Here is a 10390-nt window from a genome sequence, read left to right on the forward strand (position 1 = left end):
TCAAGGTATGTAGTCCTTATTTTCATTTCTAGTTTCCCTTTGCTACCTCCCCATGGCCATGCAAGAAAGCTCTAAAGATTTTCTGTCTAGAGTCGAGAGGTACTCTTGAGTGCACCAGTAGTATGAGCAAGACAAAATAAACTTCATTTCTTCATTTATTTTCAAAAATATGTTTGTTATATTGATTTACTCATCATTATGCTTGAGATTATGCTTAACCATGGTGTTTAACTTTCCTTGATTAATGAACAAATGCACGGTGAGAATGAGTGATTGGGTTGGGGTCTTTTTCATTGTTATGTTGATTTTTGTGGTTGAGACTTGTTCAACCCGAAAAAGCCCTTCACGAATTTGTTCATGTTAAAGTGCATCTCCATGTCATTCTTACGTTTAGTTTTTTCTTAATCACCCGATTATGAGCCCCAATGAATACTTTGTTGTGTTGCTCTTCATTTTATGTGTATTTGATTTTCTTCCATACCCAACGGTAGAAGAAATAGACTCTCTTGTAACAAAATGAAATAAATATGACTTTATGTTCATATACAAAATAATTGGAATTTTGTTTTTCAAAAGATTTTGAAAAGCAAATACCCCCTATAATGAGGCCTTGGAGACTTAGCCTAGACTCTTGCATGAGTTCAACCTCCTCTTCAGCCTATATATAAAAATTTAAGTCAAATGTTTTCAAGTTGTTTATTGATTTCAATTCTTATAAAGACATATGCATATATACATGTTATATACATATGCATGCACATGGCTATCTCTCTTTGTCTTTCTCTTTATGATTTAACATATTCTTTTACAAACTCTTGTATACATATATATAAACATATATATATGTATTCCATTCTAAAATTTCTCTCTCTTTCTAAGAATCTTCTTCTCCCTCTCTGTTTGATCTAAACTTCCTCTTTGCAAGCTTTCATTTATGTATCCATACATATATATGTATATATAAGTATATACATTTATATATCTCTCTCTCCCATTTAAATTCTTTGTTTTGTGTTCAAAATCTCTTTCTCTCTCTCTTTCTTCATATTCCTCTTGTATTCAAGTCTTTCCTCTTTTCCATTTTTGTGAATATCTTTCTCTCAAGATTTTTTCATTTGCCAATTTCATCAAGACCAAAACTCAAGTAATGACCCAATATTGGAATCATGCTTGATGGTTTACAATCCTATTCCATTTTCAAAAACTTTTCTTTTTTTTTAAAAGTGTCCATGACAATTACTTAAATAAAAATAAGAAACTTAAATGCATGTGATGGTAGGAATGCTTCTAGATGAATGTTACAGTAGGAATGGATGATTCGTTTCTAATCATGTAGGGCCAATACATTCATAAATCCACATTCACTTAACATCACTTATGATCACAAGCACCTTAGTCTAAAAAAACTTAAGAAAATAAAACAGAGTTCTAACTAGGTAGTAACTGAATTAGAGCAAAACCTCAAACCTACTTAAAGCCTTAAGAGAACATCAAAGTGATTTTCAAAAGTGATCTTCAAAGGTTTCTAAGTGATATTTGAAAATATTTCTCAATTCAAAATTTCTCAAATCAAAATGTTTTATACTCTCAAATGATTCTTCAAAACTTTCTCCAAATCTTGAAACATCAAATCTTTTTCTCAAACACTACGTCACATTTAGAATGAAAATGATGTTTAAGTCAAAATGAAATGCATAAAGAATAAACATAGCTCTTGGATTGATTACCCCCAGTAAAGTTGTTGGGAACAATCAATTCTCGTAATATTGGGCGAGTCCCCCTTCTTTCTCATTTAAAATAAAACCTCATTTTTCTGAGGCACTCCAAAAACCAAATATTTTTAGGGATGTGAATAAATGTACAGAAGTTCTTTAAATTTTATGCAAGCTTTTCAAATGTCGCATACTGCACTTAGGTGTACACATGCCTTCTAAATTCACATTTCATAAGTTTTTTCAATTCCGCACCTTGATGTGCCCAGTCCTTTCAATTTCACATTTCACAAGTTTTTCCTTGGTACACACCGATTTCTCAAATTTTGCATATAAGTTTTCAAATTCATATTTCAATGCCCACAAGTTTTCCAGCCACATAAATTTTTCAAATTTTGTACATCAAGTGAAAAAGATGTTACAATATTTGACCTAGCTGTAGGCAAGTTTTCAAATTCACACATCCGGGCACACAAGTTTTCTATCTACACACAAATGCATACAAGTTTCAACTTTGCGCTTTTGCATAATCAAGTTTTCATAAGTTTCCAAAATTTCTTGCTTTTGCACATGATTTCACACTTTGGTGCACTCGAATTTCAAAATGATTTTGTGCTTTGATGCAAAATTTTTGTGTTTCGGCATAACTTTTTATGTGTCCTTACATAAGATTTTGCACCTTGGTGCATCTAAAAAAACATACCAGTTTACACCAGTTTTCAAACTCTTATGTTATGATATAAGATTTCATGTTTTAGTACCCTCAAGTAAATGTGCCTCGTTATAAGATTTTGTACTTCAGCACTCCTAACCAAATGTACCAGCGGATAAATTCTATGTTTTGGTGTAAGATTTCATGATTCAATACACACAAGTAAACATGCTTTGGTATAAGACTTCATGCTTCGGCACCTCTACATGAATGTGCCATGACATTAGATTTTGTGCTTCAATGCACCCAATCAAATGTACTACTTATGTACGCTTTCAAACTTATGCATTCTAATATATGATTTTGGCTCTTCAGCAAACACAAGTGAACATGCCATTGCATAGGATTTGTGCTTCAACACATACAAGAACACACACCGCAACACATATTCCTGCACTTTGGTGCATATTTTCGCACTTTAGTGCATATGTTTGCATTTCAGTGCACATTTTTTGTATAAGCACTTCAAAAAGAACAAGAAAATTTTATCAAATTGATAATAGTCAAAAGGCAAAAGTTTTTACAAGACCATGTTATAAGCCATGAAGAAAGCTAAAGGACATAGAAGGAATCAAAAGTCTAGCAAATGTCACTAGCTTTAATCCCCTAGTAGAATGAGAGCTTATCAAGAATCAATTAGAGAACAGGAGACTAAGTTGACTCAAACAAAATAGGCAAAAAATAAGCATTGGTAGATGGGCCTGTGGCAGATGTAGTCGTTCCACTAGATCAGTACTTGAAAGTGTTAGGTATGCATAAAGTTGATTTGCATCTATTTTGCAAAATGGTATAATCTATGAACATTTGTCTAGTTATATCTTCTAAAGCCTTATGTACTCAAACAAATAGGTCTGAGGGGTTCTACACTTAGTATCCTTAGACCAACTGGTCCAAGAGCTACCGATCAAAAACTCGTTACAACGGTTCAGTAGAAAGCCACATAGACATGACATTGTACATGACAAAGCTATATGACCATCAAAGCAATAGAACATCGTAATAGCCTGTGGGATGGTGAGATATTTCTCCTAAAGCTCGGTCTGAAATATCAAGAAAGCAAAAATAAGAACAATAGACCAAAATTTGGTCAAAATGTGCAAAATGTCTGCCTAAAAAGTCAAGGGTGACCAAGTCCAAAAATTTTCTGATGGTAAAAACATAAGCTTCATGTGATTACAAAGGGAGTCGATATAGTGATAAATCCTATACTAATAAACCCTATGATATAGAAAGCAACTCTTCTTGGCTTATCATGTGGAAATGAAAGAATCATCGTATCAAACAGATATCATAACATTGGCTAAAAGAATCTGTCTTTGCAGTAAATAAAATCATACAAGTCCTTGCAAGATACGAGAGATATAAGCAAACAATTTTTTTTAATTTTTACATGCATTTTACAAGTCCACAAGTATTTCACAAGAACTCATATTTATGTGAGTTTTTTTGTGTTTTGGTGCAAACAATCATACATGCACATGTATTCTATTGCGTGAATTTTACAAGCATTTCACAAACATTCACATTTATATGAAATTTTCATGCTTCGGTGCACATAAATATACAAGCACATGCATTCCATTGCATGATCTTTATAAGCATTTTCACAAGTACTCATATTTTATGTGAGATTTGTGCGCTTCAGTGCATAAGTACTCTAGTGTATAGATTCCACAAGAATTATCAAACGTTTTCATAAGCATCCAACCAGTATCTACATTTTCGTGTTTTTTTATATATTTTTTAAAATGAATTTTTCGTTTTCAAAAGTTCAATCTAAAAAATTTCATCATTCTCAGGATTGGATTTTGGTCTTTGCCACTAAGCATGGTTCTTGGTTCAATAGCAAGAGGGGCATCTATGAACCCAAAAATTTTTACAAGTGAACATTTTATCCTTCAATTGACTTTCAAAGACCAAATTTCAAGAACAAAGGGCTATTTGTAAGCCAAACAAGCATTTTTTATACCAATATTGAACACCTAAACCTAGACTACCTAAATCATCCAAGCTAAAAAATTACCATTTATCTCCTATATCTTGGCATCTCAACTTGAAAAGTAAGAATTTTTACCAAATTTTTGAGAATTGCCCAACATTTGAATAATTAAACCATTTCTCAACTTCATATGACTCAAGGAGTCGCCAGAGCCTACTCACTCGGGTTATGAAAGTCTAAAGCCAGCCCCTCTATAGCTCAAAAGATGTGATCTTTAGCTCAATCAAGTCAAAAAAAGTTTTCCTTAATGGAGAAAAAAGTTTTATATCAATTATTTTGACTCACACACCCAAGTTTTAGTCATATGCTAACTTGCAATTTTTCTCTCTCTTCTTTTTAGGGGTTTAAGATGCATTTGAGCTTAACTCAAAAAATGGAGCAGAACACGATTTAGGACCATGTTTATCATGTATAAATCAAGCTTCTTTCAGTTTGGTTTGAGTTCATTCATCTCAGTTTGAGTTCAATTCACTTTCAAGTGCTTTCTCTCTTGTTTTTAGGGTTTGATCTTAATTTGAGCTCAACTCGAAAAAGTAAGCTGAAACCAAGCGGATACCATATGTATCATATATAAATCAAGCTTCATTTAGTTTGGTTTGAGTTTATTCATCTCTATTTTAGTTCAACTCAATTCCAAACACTTTCTTTCTCATGTTATCAAGGGCTTGAGCTGGATTTTATCTAAACCCAAAAAGTGAGCTAAAACTAAGTTGGGATTACATTTATCATGTATAAATCAATACTCCCTTAGTTTGGTTTTTCATTCCTTCTAGTTTGAGTTCAATTCTGTTTGAAGGTTGTGGAGGTCATTCCAAGTCCTTGCTATAGTTTGTAAAAGAGATATTGAACTCAATTTTGCAAATTGAAGCAATTTTTTTTTATCTTTCATCATGTTCTTACAAGTAAATAGTTTTTTAAGCACCCCAGCTCCACCAATGAAAATCCAAAAAATCAAATTTTTATGGCATTACCCATTTTCTCTTTATAATTGTGTTGCCTAAAACTTGGTAAAATTTTATTTTGATTTTTAGAACAATCAGGGAGGAATTTTTCAGTAAGATTTTAACCAAAGCCTATTTAGGATTCTAAACATAGGCTAGTTTAGTTATATCGAGAAAATTAATCTGCAACTTCGAAAATGCAAACAAGGGTAAAACGGTTATCTTTTTTGGCCATGTTCTTCTGCATAAACATAGGGTATAGGTCATATATGCCTTGGTTTATGATTTTCTTTCATTATAGAACATTAGTTTAATGCAATCCGCTTATTTCATCCCTTTTCAGCCTACTTAGGTGCCACATGAACCTAAGTTATATTGTCATATACATTTTATGGATCTAGTAGACTGAACCCATTCTCAACCTGCCCCAATTTCTCATTAAAACTGAGTTTTCCAAAGATAGCACCTAGGCTGAGCTGGCACTCAGCCTTGGTCTCAACTCAATTTTTCAAAGTTGAACCTAACCTAGGTCCAATACATGTCATCTAGGTTGAACCCACCTCACCCAACTCAAGGTAGGTCCATGCTATTTTAATATCTCCATTTCATATTTTTGTTCCAGGTCTTATTTATATGTTTGAATCCCATATCCAAGTCTCAGACCAGATCTATCTTTATAAATCTATATCCATTATACAAATTTTAGATTCTATATATCAAATTGTAATCCAAATTCCAATGTCATACCTAGATTCATCTTCTAAAATTTTTCTTGGATATGGACATTATATCTAAAAAATGAGCTTAATGCACATTATATCTAAAAAATGTATCATGATTTTCTCACTCCACATTTAATGCCAATTTGTATGTAAGCACTTAAAACATGTAGAATTCTTTGTTGAGTGATTGGCACAAACATAAATGAAATTGGTATCTGTATTTGGCAGGAACAAACATTTTTCTCAAGGCTTAAATGTTTTCTCCTCTTCATATTCTTGTGTCGCTCATCCTCAATGCTCAATGTCAATCCAAATACTTTATCAAAAATTGATCAGCACTTCTCCATCCACAAATAGCTTTTCGCAAAACTGAATTCGAAGTCTAGATGAAATCATGAGTTAACCTATGGTTTTGAGTTGATAGAGGAGAGAGAAATAGAGAAGAAAATTTTAGTCATGTATCGATAGTCATGGGGGTGGGGGGGTTCCCCTATAAATAGGTCTTCTCCCCCTCTCACTTTTAGACACATGACCTTTGTTTGCATCCCCAAAATTTTGGTTTTGGGTTTTGGAGTGCTCTAGAAAAATGAGTTTTGTTTTGGAAAATAGAGAGAAAGGGACTCGTCCGTCGGTACGAGGATCGACCATTCCCAGTGCCTTTACCGGGGGTAATTAATTCAAGGGCTATGTCTATTATTGATGCATTTCATTTTAGCTTAAACCACTTTTTCATTCTATATGCGGTGTATAAAAATATTGAAAGTTTCGATGTTTCAAACTTTTGAAGAGGTTCTTGAAAAATCACTTGAGAATGTGAAACATTTTAGAGAAAACTAGGATTGAGAAATCTTAATAAATATCATTTGGAAAGCTTGAAAAATTACTAGGATTGGAGAGGTGCATGTGATCATGAGTTGTATTAAGTCAATGTGAATGCATTGATTTTATTTGATTCATTCCTACCACAACAGTCATCTAAAAGACATTCCTACCATAACATACATCTAAGATTTTTGTAATAAATGTTTTTGATGAAAAAGAAAAGTTTTTGAAAGTGAAATGGGATTGTAGACCATATATTGGGTCATTAGTTAAGTTTTGGTCTTGATGAAGTCGGTAAATAAAAGATCATGAGAAAATGTTTAAAGGAATGGAAGATATGCAATATTCTTATAAAAAGAAAGAAACTTCAAAGATCACTAGATGGAAGATTTTGAAATAGGAGGAGATACATATTCTCTATATGTATTTATACATATTTGTATAAGCTTTTGAAAATGAAGTCTTAACTTAAATAGAAAGGAAAAGAAAAAGAGAAATATATATATATATATATATATATATATATATATATATAAAAGAAATTTGTAGGATAAGACATTTATTTTGAAGAGATAAACAAAAGGTTCTAAAGAGAGAAAATAGAACACATGTATATATGCGTTCATATGTATATGAAAATTTGTAAAATAAAATGTGGAAACATAGAGAGAGACAGATGAAGGAATCATCATGTGCACATATATGTATATAACATGTATATACATACGTGTCTTCATGATATTAGAAATCAAAAAAAGTCTTAAAATAACCCACTTCAAATTTGATGTAGGCCAAAGGGGAGCTTGGACTCATACAAGAGCCAAAGCTATGTCTCCAAAGCCACATTAAAAAGAGTTCTTTTGAAAATATTTTGGAAAACAAGATTTCAAACATTTTTATATATGAACATAAACATAATCATTTCATTAGTTACAAGGAAATATGTTTCTTCCACTGTTAGGTATGGAAGAAACTCAAACCACACGATAAGATGCTCATTAGGGTTTCTAATGGGATGATTAAAAGGAAACTAACACAAAATGACATGCAGATACATATTAACATGTACATATTCGTGAGGGTTTTTTCCGGGTTAGACAAGTCTCAACCTCAAAATAATAAACATAAGAATAAAGAGAATTCTCAAACCATACTCTCATTCTCACCGTACATTCACATATAAATGAAAAAAATCGAACAACTATGCATGGATAATATGTAAGCAATATTTAAGAAAAAAACAAAGCATGATTCAACTATGGAGTAAGATATTATCTCATCTTCTCATGCTTCCGATGCACTCAAGCATAGCTTCTTGACTGTAAAATAGAGATTGATAGCTATCGCATATGACCATAGGAAAATGTGGAAGAAAGGAAATAGGAGAAGCAAAACAAGAATATACTCAAGAAATGAGATAACATGATTCAAGCATAAAATGAAATATCACTTTACCTTCTCATGCTCTCGGTGCACTTAAGAATAGCCTCTTGACTCTAAAATAGGGATTTTAGGGCTATCTTGTATGGTCATGGGGAGATGAAGAAGGAAGAAAAATGAAGAAACCAAAACAATGTTTCAATAAAAGAAAGAACATGATTTAACCATGAAATGAAAGATCATCTTATCTTCTCAAGCTCCTGGTGCACTTAAGAATAGCTTCTTGACTCTAAAATAGAGATTTGAAGGCTATCTCATATGGCCATGGAGAGATGAAGAGGAGAGGAAATAAAGTAATAAGAACAAGACCATATTCAAGAAAAGAAAGAGCATGATTTAATCATAAAATGAAAGGTTAGTTCACCTTCTCCTGCTCCCAGTGCACTTCAGAATAGCTTCTGACTCTAAAATAGAGATTTGAAGACCATCTTATATGGCCATGGGGAGATGAAGAAGAGAAGAAACAAGGGAAATAAAGGAAAGAGATGATGATTACACCTCTAATGAGAATGACTTTTGAAAAAATGAACACCATAGCTTGGAATCCGATCCCCTTGAATGAAGCTCCAAGATAAGGAAGAAGATGCCTCCAAGTGATCTTTTGTGCTCCCTTGAAGAGTTGTAACTTGATGAACCTTGCTCCAAGTTGGAGAAAATGAGAGAAATGGAAAGAGAAAGAGGGAAATGGATGAAGAGAGCTAATGGAAAAACTCCAAGTTTTGAAGTTTGAATGCACTAGAGTTTCTCCAAATTTTAAAAAAAAATTGGGTGCTAACAACCTTCCTTGAAAAGCTCACAAAAGTTGGCAAAATTTCATCTCCATATTCCAAAAAATTGTTAGCACAAAACAAGTTAAATTTGTAAGAGTCATGGTCTAACTCTTGCTTCATGCTGCATTAGCACTCAACCTGTCAACCTAGATTCAGCCAGAGTGCCAACTTTAGGTACTTTCTTTTCTCTTTTCTTTATTTTACAATTTAGTGCTTTTCTCTATGCATGTTTAGTTTACTTTTCTTTTTGTTTTTTGCTTTTAGCATGTTTACTTTAATTTTTTTTTGCTTCTAGCATGTTTAGTTTATTTTATTTCTTGCATAGGTCTTAGATCTCTTTTATTTTAGCATGTTTATTTTCTAGATTAGATTTATTTTAATGTCTTTATAGTAGGCATAGGGGTCCGGTATGCGCCTTTCTTCCTTATCTCTTTCTCTTAAATTCATGCTTTTGCTTCTGTAGTTTTACTTAATCATGCAAATAGAATATGATTTTCTTATATGTTTTCTTTAATCATGTATTACACATTTGCTTTTTTATGCATCGAACCACCTTGGACCCACATGCACCCCTTGTCTGGAACTAGACTGGGTCAGCCTAGTAGCATATCTTGTGTGTGTCGGCCTAAGTTTGTGAAAGCCTAAATCTAGCTTGTCCTGATGGAAGAATCATTTTGAACTATACTCTTCTTTAAAATATTTTCAAACCAATCTCTTTTAAATGATTTCAAAAATCCTAGGTCATGTGGGCATGGAGTCTAATCCTAGTTCAACACTTTAAGAGCTTGCTTAGACCAGTCTTAAAGCCCACTACTTATAAACCTAGTCCCATAGCCTAGGTCTAGTCTAATTTCTTTGAATAATCTTGCATATGAATTGAATGACTTCATATCCAATAGTTTGACTAAGACCAAACACCCTAACTACAGTCAAACCCAAGTAGATTTAAACCCAGTTTAGGTATACCCAATTGAATGACTTTGTATTCTATGGATCGCGCATATGAATTGAATGATTTCATATCTTATATTTTGACCAAGACCAAACTCACTAACTATAGTCAATTCATGGCATTGGATCCAAATCATAAACCTTATGTTGATCTAAACCTTGATATTAAACTGAATTCTAATGCATGGGCTTTGGATCTCAATGATTGGACTTTAGATCTCAAATTATGGATCTCATATAATGGATCTTGAATTTTGCATCTTGGATCATAGATTTTGGATTTTGGTCGTCAAATTTTAGATTTTGGATCAGATTTCACAT

Source organism: Nymphaea colorata, chromosome 9 (assembly GCF_008831285.2).
Source record: "Nymphaea colorata isolate Beijing-Zhang1983 chromosome 9, ASM883128v2, whole genome shotgun sequence".
Lineage (NCBI taxonomy): Eukaryota > Viridiplantae > Streptophyta > Magnoliopsida > Nymphaeales > Nymphaeaceae > Nymphaea > Nymphaea colorata.